We start from the raw sequence: 9,757 nt of genomic DNA on the forward strand, positions 1-9,757 counted from the left end.
CCAGGCATGGGGGCTACAGAAGTGAATATGAATTATCTCTTCACTCACATTGCTTATAAGCCAGTGGGAAATTAGACAAGCAAACAGACTTTTCATATTGTGTTTCCGATTTTCTCCTTTGGGGATACAATGTGTTGTATATGAAAGAATCTTTGGACGAGACCATCTGGGGTTCAAATTCTGCCTCTGTAGCTTTCTACTTAAGAGACCTTGGACAAGTTACTTGTCCTCATCAGGAATATGGCCAGGATTTGTGAAGATGAGAGAAGAAAAATGTATATAAAGGATTGAGAACAGTGCTGGTACATCTCTTAGCTCTCAGTTTAGAGCTAAAGGAAGAAAGAGGAGAGGGCTGGAGCCAGGCAGCTGATGGAAAGTGAGGGCACCATGTAGCCTAGGATTTACAACTTGCTAAGGAGGCCAACGCAAAAACAGTGTTTCCTTAAGAAAGAGTCTGTCATTTTCTCCTTATTTTTTTCTAGCTCCTGAACTAGTAGCAGTCTGGGAGGGAGGGCGAGGTACATCCAACATAGAAGTTACTGTAATTTGTCTGCCATGGCATGGATTGTCCCCGCTTCTCAATTTCTCCACTCCCAAAGTTGGTGACTTTTCACCTCATCTGTTCCCCCTGATGCATACAGACATGCTTGACACAGGGGCCAATGGACTATTCTTCAATTCAGGTCCGACAGTGAGTTCACAGAGACAGGAGTCTAGTATTAAGAATATATAAAGTGGAAAAAAGAAAGCAGAAAAGACCACAATGGTCAGAGAAAAGGAAATGATAAGAGAATACTATCCATTTAGAGAGAGAGTTTTAGACTGGCCACTCTTTCGCAACATTTTACATAATAAAGGCTCGGTAATTGTTAATTGTCAAAATTCATGATTCTGAGGCAGTAGAATGGTCCTGGCATTTAGCAGAATGAGAGGCAACTGAGCACAAAATGGTCTGCAGGTGAACAGTGCCCACCTGACAAACATCTCTGGGCCGGGGACAATCCATAATTGTCCTTCAAATATGGGTCTCACATTAAAGAAAGAAATCCTATCTAAAACAATATCAGGTCTCTCACCTGAGGATAGATTAAGATCTGAAAGACAGTTCTTTTTGGAGATTGCAGTCCAGAAAGTCAAGCACGTTTCTTCCAGAGTTGCCACGGCAACACCTCCTTCTTATAACATGAAGGAAGATAGAGGTCATGTTGGTGGGCTGTTGAAACGTTGCTCTGATCATGTCTTTTATTTCCATGGGGGAAAGGGGAAAAAGGCAATAGGCAGGAAAAAAATAAGAATGGAAAATAAAATAAAAGAGATAAAGGGATTCCTGTGAGTGATTTTCCAAATAGATTTTGTTATTGAAGGATTTGTATTAATTCAATTGGATTTAAAGTCTAATAGGAGAATCCAAAATGAAATATCTGACACTTCAAGGTGTAATAAGTGTTCAAGTATAAGATGATGCAATGGCTACTTTTGTGTTGTGGAGAGGTACTTTAAACTAGATTTGTAGGAAGAGAGGAGGCTACAAAAGCCATCACTTAAGATGTAGACCAAGTGAAAAAACAGGTTTTCTTTAAATTAGTACAGCTTCTTTTGGTGATTTCTACTCAATATTTAAACCCACACTTTAGAATTATACAAAACCTCTGTTAAATTAGAGAATGGGGTGATATCCAGCCAGGAAAATAGAAACACAGAGGTAGTTTAACAGAATTTAGTATAGGAAACTAAGTTTTCAGATACGAAGTTATTGGAGAAGTTAAAGAATAAAGTGGACATTATGTTCTGTATATTTTACCCCTCTGCTCCCCAAACACACACAGAGTGGAAGGGACAGAGAGTCAAGCCAGAGATTAGCAAAAACAGGAGCTGTATCCTGGTCACCCCACTGCTGGAGGGACAAAGGGAGAAGGTAGTGGGTACGGGACTCCAGGGGCCAGGCAACCTGGTGGGAGCAGTAACCATGGTGAGGCAGACTGGCAGGAGCTAGGACCACAGAAGAGACAAGTTGCTGCTGGAAATACGATCCAAATCAGAGAGAGGGAAAAGGAGGGAGAGAAGAAAAGAAGGAGGAGAGAGAGAGAGAGACAAAGAGAAAGTTTTTTCCGTTTTCCCACCAGTGCCTCCCATTGGCTAAACCTAACAAGAACCTTGTCAAGGGAACCTGGGAAGTACTATTGCATGGATCAGCCTCCATGCAGGGCAGAGGAAGGGTGCTGAATGGATCTTAGAGACAGGCAGATAAATCAGCAAAGGGAGTGTGGGGACATGAGAGAAGGCTAAAATTATGGACTAGTGAAAAGTCTGAATTATAAAGTACTTGAAAAGAAATGCTAATTTATTACTGCAGAATGCATATTATATTAGACATTTTGTTTAGGGGGTCTGAGATTGTCCTAAAAAGGCCAATATCTTGGGTTTGAAGTCCAGAGATCCTGGGTGCTGCTTTCTAAAGTATAGAATCTGACAGCATCATTTAAGTTAGAGCAACTCTTTTTTAGTATCAGAATGAGATTCACCAGGATAAAAAATTTGGAGAATACAATGAATTTCTTTCCTGAATAACAAATTATACTTCTAAATTATTGCAAATAAATATACACAATCTCCGAATCAATTTGAAGAACTGATCAGAAAAGTGATTGCAGTTGAGCTACAAGAAAAATTAGTGGAATGTTGATGCCAGCTCTATGCTAGAATCCCAGAATATCAGGGGCAGAAGATCATCTTTGAATCTAGAGCAGTGTCTCTGGACAACCTCTATGGTTACTATCTTTCCACTGTCTCTTCTTGGACTATTCTAGAGATAGATGTCTTCTTGAGGCAACTCGTGACATTTCCAGACTGTTCTGTGTCAAAGAAAATCATCTGAACAGAAATTAAACTGGTGAAGGCAAATTTTATTCAGGAACTATTGTGATAGGGAAAGACAGACCTCAGTATAGAATTGTGCTCAATTCCAGATATAAGAAGGACAAATAGGTGTTATAGACAAGGAGCAGAGTGGGGGTCAGTGGATAAAAGTTACCAACAGGGAACATCAAGGATAAGGGGGATTCTGGCTAAACTGACTTGATAGGATTCTTGCTGCAGGCAAGGCAGGGTGATAATATATTGAGGGCAAAGGGGAGCAGAATATGCCACTCCAAAATATGTCATTTTGGGCATACTGATCGTTTTGAATTAAAGTTACTTGAGAAACAGTTGGTGCAAGAAACACACTCTGACCCTTCTTTGTCCCCCTGAAAAAAGGAAATAAATCTCCCATGTGAAAGGTGCCCTTCCTATACCAGGAGGGTAAAGGTGTCCTCATCACCAGAGAGAGGGAATTAAGGGCTGAGAAGACTATAAAAGCAAACTGTTAACTTCTTCACTAATTTACTACCCCAAGCCCATACTTTGTTTTTTCAATTCTTCACAGATTTACTGTTTCTTTGTGTGAAAGGTATAAAAAAGTTGTCTGCTTTGGTCCCATCTTTGAGTCTCATATTTTTATGGGGCTCTTGTATGTGCAAAATTAGAATTGTCTTTCTCCTGTTAATCTGTCTTATGTCAATTTTATTATTAGACCAGCCAACAAACCTAGAGGGAAGAAGGGAAAAGTTTTCCACCCCTACAGGGGTGATGGGTCAGGAATTTGATCAGCTGTCAAGGGTGGGGAATTTTCACTAAACAGACCCAGCACTATTTTTGCTAACACTGGACTAAATGGGCCAAGGATAGAGCCCAAGTTTGGATCTAGACAAAAAGAAAACGCAGAGAAGCCAGACCAAAGTTCGGTCAAGGAGAGAATCCTGTCATCTGCTAGCAAAATTTTCATTGTGTGGAACTATCTAGGGTCATATAGAGTAAGATTGGTCTTTTTGCTCCATGATGTTCCTTCATACGTTGAAAGATAGAAGTCATGTGCTTCTCACCTTGACTTTTTTCAGACTAGACATCTCCCTATTCCTCACAAATTCCTTCTGTTAGCATTACATTGACCATTCTGGTTGGTTTTTTTCCCCTGCCATCCTTATTAGTGTCTTATACTTGATACAAACCTAAAGCTTACTTAATCTGAGGCTTTATCACATTCCAATGATTTAGAGGCTCAATCCCTGATCTCTCAGGGTAATTTGTAACTCTAGTATCTCAACCAGCCTGGTTGTATATTTGTTAGTCTCCTCTATTACATTATGTGTTTGTGAAAAGCAGGGATTGTGTCTTGATCATTTGTTTTATCTTACGTTCCACAATGCTTAGGATAATGTGTGTATATAGTATAGCAGTATGTAGCATATAGAAGGAACACAAAAAGTAATCTACTGAAGGTCATGATCCCATGCTCTACCCACAACTCTTGGGCCCTTCAACAGCTCTGTGTCTTTTCCTCATGCTGTTGCCCATTGCCTTGAATGGTCTTTTCCTTTTATCTTTATGGAGAACTCCTTCTCTTTCAAGATTCAGCTTAAATATCTCTTATCCTCCCTAGCTATGTTTGGCTCTCCCTATCCCAGAAGTCTGACCCTCTAAAAGCAGAATACATTTCTCCCTTATTTGTATTCCTACGATATATAATTCATTCTTTGTTATGTAGAAAGAACCTTTGGTGTGAGAGTCAGGCAGATTTATGTTTGAAACTCAGTTATCACTTGTGATCTTGCATATTTCATCTTTTTTAGTGCTCAGTGTTTTGTTAAAATATGAAATTTAGGATGATAATTATTTATTTCACCGATATCTTGAAGGGTTAAATAAAATAGTAAATGTTGAGAACTTTGCCTAAATCCTGGCACATACTGGGTACTCAGTTTTTATCTATCATAATGGCATTTATATTCATGTATTTTAGTTTTGTGGGCATCTATATACTTGCTATATTTTAATTGAATCTTGCTTTTGTATCCCCAGAACAAAGGACTAAAAAGGTCTATTGAATTAAATTGTTTTCTTTTTATTACACAAGTACTTCTGTGATGCTGAACACTTTATATCTGCACTATCCAATATGGTAGCCACTAGTCACATGTGATTAAATTAGTTAAAATTAAATACAATTAAAATTCAGTTCCTTATTCAAACAGTGTCCACAGGTGGCTGGCAGTTACTGTATTGGACAGTGCAGATTTAAGAACATTTTCATCTTTGCAGAAAGTTTTTTTGGACAGTGCTGCTCTAGATTGCAATAGTACTGCTTCTAGCTCAGCATAATATTTCCAGCTTGGTCAGCTATCTCCTCCATCATTCTGGATCCTATATTTGTAGCAATCCAACTATGGTTTAATTTCACTTTTGAGCAGCCAAATCATACAACTAATTTATATAGAATTTACAGTAAATTAAATTACCAAGTGCTTTAACTTTTTTCTCTATAGTGCTTTCATAATATTTTGAAAGTATTGACTATACCAAGTGTTGGCAACTTTTTTTGTAAAGGGCCAGATACTAAATACTTTAAGCTTTGAGGGCCATACTGTCTCTGTTGCAACTACTCAACCCTGCTATTGTAGCATGAAATCAGCCATAGACACTACGTAATAGTATGGGTGTGGCTGTTTTATTTATAAACTAGGTTGTGGGCCACAGGTAGTTTCCAAGGCCTGGTCTATTTTCACAGACTTCACTGCTTCCTGTAGTGACATAGCCAGTCCTCTCTACCCTTCCCCCCTTTTTCTTTTGGATCAACATAAGTCTACCTCTAAACACTTTTTAAATTTTTTTTGCCAGATTGGAGAGAATCCAATCTCAGTTGGTACTAGGGGCTCATCTTCTCAAAGATTTCATCAGAATTCTGAAGGTTTACAGAGACCCCAGAAAATAAAGAGATATTAAGAGGCGCTAACACAGTATGCTTATTGTGTACCAAGCATTGTTTAAACCTATTACACCAATTAGCTCTCTTAAACCTCACAACAACCTGCTTTATTGATGAGGCAAAGAAGGTAAACCCAATCTAGACAACCGCACAGTATTAGCCTCTACACAAGCTTGCTTCCAGGCTGTGCTTGTGTCCTTGCTTTGACCTCCAAACTCCTTTTTTTTAAAACAGGACAGTGGCTCAAGGACCACTTTTCTAAATATATTTCCCATACAGAATAATTTCAAGTTATAATAATTATTAGTTCCTTGTACAGTACTCTATTTAAACAAGAATTAATCAAATAGTAAGTATGTGAAAACAGCAACACCACAAAGATTGAGCCATATTACTAGTGTAATCAAGCATTAGAACAGTCTTAGAACAGGCAAGCAAAATATTCAGAAGACTGAATCGTGGCTGCACACCTAACTGATTTCAACCATGACTTGTACACTGTGAGACAGCACAGATACCTTAATGCAGATGGTTCAGTAGCAGAATGGCACTTGGTTTGCTCTTAATAGAAACAACATAAATGCAACTGACAATCTAGAGACAGACAACGGCCTTATTCGCATGCTGAAAATCTGGTTGTGTCCCTCCAGTCCACACACCATTCACTGTGCAGTCTGTCGATGAGTAAACACATAGTGCAGGATTCGTTCAGTGGGATCTAGGCCTTGTGGTCTAACCAAAATCAATTCTTGGTCGATACTGCAATACTATGGGGTATGGGGGTATGACTGACACAAAGGGCCATCCTGAGGGCAGACTTGTGAAGCTGAGCAGTTCAGACAATGAAAGTTTTTGCCTCTTAGTCTCCATCTTGTCATGTAGATGAACTCCATAGTATGATCCTTCCCCATAATTTCACCATGGCACAGCACATCCAACTCATAAGAACTTGGAAGTTTTAGTTTTAAACTTAGAAATTTTTTAATAGTTCCCACAGTTACATGTGTAGAACACCAAATGAATTTCTTCATTAAACCCTTTACTACATTGTCCCCTGATTGTCCATTATTTTGTAAACAATCTAGACATATAGCAATCTGTGGGTCACTTCTGTGATAGTCTTTATCATCTTGATTTTCATCACCTTCTTCATCTACTTTAGGTTTGTCAACTTTTGAAGTATTATTTTGTCCATTTTCTTGAGGCTTGTTTTTCTTCCAAAATTCAGACTCCCACTCAAGTTCTTATTCTTGTAGTCCAGGGACAAACTTAAATATAATTTCCTCTAATGTGTTATCCAACTTCAACATTTCTAACGGGTTTGTCTCATGAACCTGGTTGCCACACCTTGGACAATCATTGCTGTCTTCAAGGTGCTGGACAATACAAGTCTTACAGAAGGTATGGAGGCATTCCGTCACTGTAGTTGGCTTGATCAGATACCCTCTACAGATATAGCAGGTAAAGATTGAAATGTAAGGATTGATGTAAGGATTGAAATCTTTCACCAGGTGTTTCCTCTGGGTAGCCATTCGTGGTTAGCTAGGACTGGCTCTAGTAGTTCAGGCAAACAGGGGTATTAAGTGGATGAAAGTCTGATCCCAGGAGCTGGTATGGCATTCCCAACTGGATGTCCTGAGGCATGAGAAATAAAATCCAGACTTCTCATGAGATCGCTGGTCATCACTCCTTTTGGTGGTTCTGCTTTCCCATAGAGTTCTGGAGGCTGGAAGTCTGAGATCAGGGAGGCACCATGGTTGGGTGCTGGTGAGAGCCTTCTTCTGGTTTGCAGGTGGCCGACCACGGTTGTATCCTCACACACGTGAAGAGCAGAGTAGAGGAAGCAAGCTGTCTCGTGATTCTTTGGCTGCACTGCAAGGCATGTGGGATCTTGGTTCCTTGACCAGGGTTTTAACCCATGCCCCCTGCAGTGGAAGCCCAGAGCCCTAACCACTGGACCACCTCCAAACTCTTTTTTAATCTGAATATTCTCACTCTCTCCTCTTGCTGCTCCCTGAGGCCTTCAGTCATACACATCCCCCAAACTCAGGAGATGAGCATAAATTCTTCAAAGCTCTATAAAAGACAAGAGTGTAGTTGTCTTCTAGCAGCTTCTTGTAAGCTACAAAAATCTATTCTTTTGGTGAACCCACGGGACCTAATTTTAGTCCTCTTTTACTTGTCCTTTCAGCATTTGACATGGTGGTCCCTCCTTCCTTCCTTTTTTTTTTTTTTTTTTTAATTTTTATTTATTTATTTATTTATTTTTGGCTGTGTTGGGTCTTCGTTTCTGTGCGAGGGCTTTCTCTAGTTGTGGCAAGCGGGGGCCACTCTTCATCGCGGTGCACGGGCCTCTCATTATCGCGGCCTCTCTTGTTGCGGAGCACAGACTCCAGACACGCAGGCTCAGTAATTGTGGCTCACGGGCCTAGTTGCTCTGCGGCATGTGGGATCCTCCCAGACCAGGCCTCGAACCCGTGTCCCCTGCATTGGCAGGCAGACTCTCAACCACTGCGCCACCAGGGAAGCCCCCCTCCTTCCTTCTTGAAATCTTTTCTCCTGACCCCTGTGATGCCCACACCTGGCTTTCCTCCCATCTTTCAGGCCAGTCTTTCTCAGTCTCTTGGAAATCTTCTCTTTTAACTTTTAAAGACTGGTCTCCCATTCTTACTTTCCTCCCTCCTCTGCACACTTTCTCTGGGTGATCCCATAAGCCCTAATGCTTTAACTATTATTTGCATGAGGATGGTTCCCACATCTTTATCTCCAGAACTTCCTGAGCTCCAATCTTACCATCCACGCAAGCAACTTGTCCATCTGGGTGTCTCATGAGCACATACAGCTCAGCATTTCTCAAACAGAAATAATTATTTTCCCTCTTAAGCCTGCTGTTTCTCTTATATTGCCTTCCTTTTTGAATAGATTTCCAAGCTGCATATCTGCTTGTCATCTGATTCCTTCTCTGACAGCCCTACCAATTACCAAGACCTGGAAATTTTTTTTTTTTAATAAATTTATTTTATTTTTGTCTGCATTGGGTGTTCTTTGCTGTGTGCGGGCTTTCTCTAGTTTTGGCGAGCGGGGGATACTCTTCGTTGTGGCATGCGGGCTTCTCATCACGGTGGCTTCTCTATGTTGCGGAGCACGGGCTCTAGGCGTGCGGGCTTTCAGTAGTTGTGGCGGGCGGTCTCAGTAGTTGTGGCTCACGGGCTTAGTTGCTTCACAGCATGTGGGATCTTCCCCGACCAGGGCTTGAACCCGTGTCCCCTGCATTGGCAGGCGGAGTCTTAACCACTGCGCCACCAGGGAAGTCTCAAGTCCTAGAAATTTTGAATTACTTTGGGAAATCACTTTCAAAACCACTTATGTCTCACTCTTGTAACTTCCACTTGCCCACTTGTCTGTATTCCTGACCATCTCATAATTGGCCTTCCTTCTATCAGTCTAGCTCTCCTTCCAGATAACTAGTCCTCATGATGCAGTCTGAGAGGTCATCCCAGTATGCAAATTGAACCATGTTATTTTCCTGCTTGAACTCTTCATTGGTTTCCTGCTGCTCTTAGAATTAAGTGTGAATTTCATCAGTGGCCAACAAGACCCTTCGTGATCCTATCCCTTCTTACCTCTCCAGCACATCACAGTGTGTTCCTTTTCACCCTGTGCTCTGTTCATACTGACCTTGAAGTCTTTGCATAGGCTCTTTCCTCAGCGTGGAACACATTTCCCTCAATTTAGCCACCTGGCCAACCCCTGCCCATTCCACATTTTTTTTTTTTTTTTTTTTTTGGTGAGACAGACCTGTGCTTAGATGTTGCTTGCTCTCCATGCCTTCTGTGACTTCTGAGATGCCTACTCTAGTCCCTCAAACCAGGGTTAGGTGCCTCTTCTCTACTCTCACAGCACCTGTAACTAGTCCTATTCAGCATCTATTCTTCTAGATTGCAATTGCCAAAGGTT

At 40.8% G+C, this 9,757-nt stretch overlaps 1 pseudogene; it reads right to left on the reverse strand.

The window, feature by feature from the left end:
* Positions 1 to 6,532: 6,532 nt before the first annotated feature.
* LOC132368492 (polycomb group RING finger protein 5-like) lies at positions 6,533 to 7,332 on the reverse strand (annotated as a pseudogene).
* Between the last annotated feature and the right edge of the window lie 2,425 nt (positions 7,333 to 9,757).

The sequence above is a fragment of the Balaenoptera ricei genome, chromosome 7 (assembly GCF_028023285.1).
Source record: "Balaenoptera ricei isolate mBalRic1 chromosome 7, mBalRic1.hap2, whole genome shotgun sequence".
NCBI lineage: Eukaryota > Metazoa > Chordata > Mammalia > Artiodactyla > Balaenopteridae > Balaenoptera > Balaenoptera ricei.